The 603-nt window shown below is 60.5% G+C and overlaps 1 protein-coding gene across 1 annotated transcript in view; it reads left to right on the forward strand.

The window, feature by feature from the left end:
• Positions 1-603, forward strand: part of LOC119295951 (arabinosyltransferase XEG113-like) — a 22,868-nt gene that overhangs the window by 18,687 nt on the left and 3,578 nt on the right. The gene's annotated exons all lie outside the window — the stretch shown is intronic.

Here is a 603-nt window from a genome sequence, read left to right on the forward strand (position 1 = left end):
GCGAAGATGTACCACATTGTGTGTAGCGGCAGTGGGGCAAGTGGGTTGCGGAGATCCGGCTCCCTAGAACTGGATGTGCGTGTGGCTCGGCATCTGCCACTTGCTGGAGATGGCCGCCCAGGCCTATGACCGCTCCGCCTACAGTCTCCGAGGCGAGTAGGTGCCCCTCAGCTTCCCTGTCTTCGATGGTGGCGACGCCTGCTGCCCTAACGGCCTTTGCAGGCTCCGGGATGTCAAGATCCAGGCCGCTCGATCCAAGCCATCCGTGTGGCTCGATCCAAGCCATCCGCGTGGCTCGCAAGCACACACGAGGTGGATGTGCGAGCTCTCAAGCACCTCCATGCCGCATCATCTTCGAGAGTGCAGCGACATCTCGGAGACGAGATGGCGCCACGACATCCGGGACGTCTTCGAGGGTAATGAGAATTGGTGGGAGAGGTCTGGAGTCGGGATGTGTGGGACCCAGGTGCCGGCATACGCACGGACGTTGGGCATCACCACACGGTGTGGTCATGCTGGCCGTGACTAAGCGAAACCCGCAACAAGATTTTTGTCCTGCTCGAAGCCGTCGGCTTTGAGCCTCATTGGGCACTCACATGTGAA

Source organism: Triticum dicoccoides, chromosome 4B, assembly GCF_002162155.2.
Source record: "Triticum dicoccoides isolate Atlit2015 ecotype Zavitan chromosome 4B, WEW_v2.0, whole genome shotgun sequence".
Taxonomy (NCBI): Eukaryota; Viridiplantae; Streptophyta; class Magnoliopsida; order Poales; family Poaceae; genus Triticum; species Triticum dicoccoides.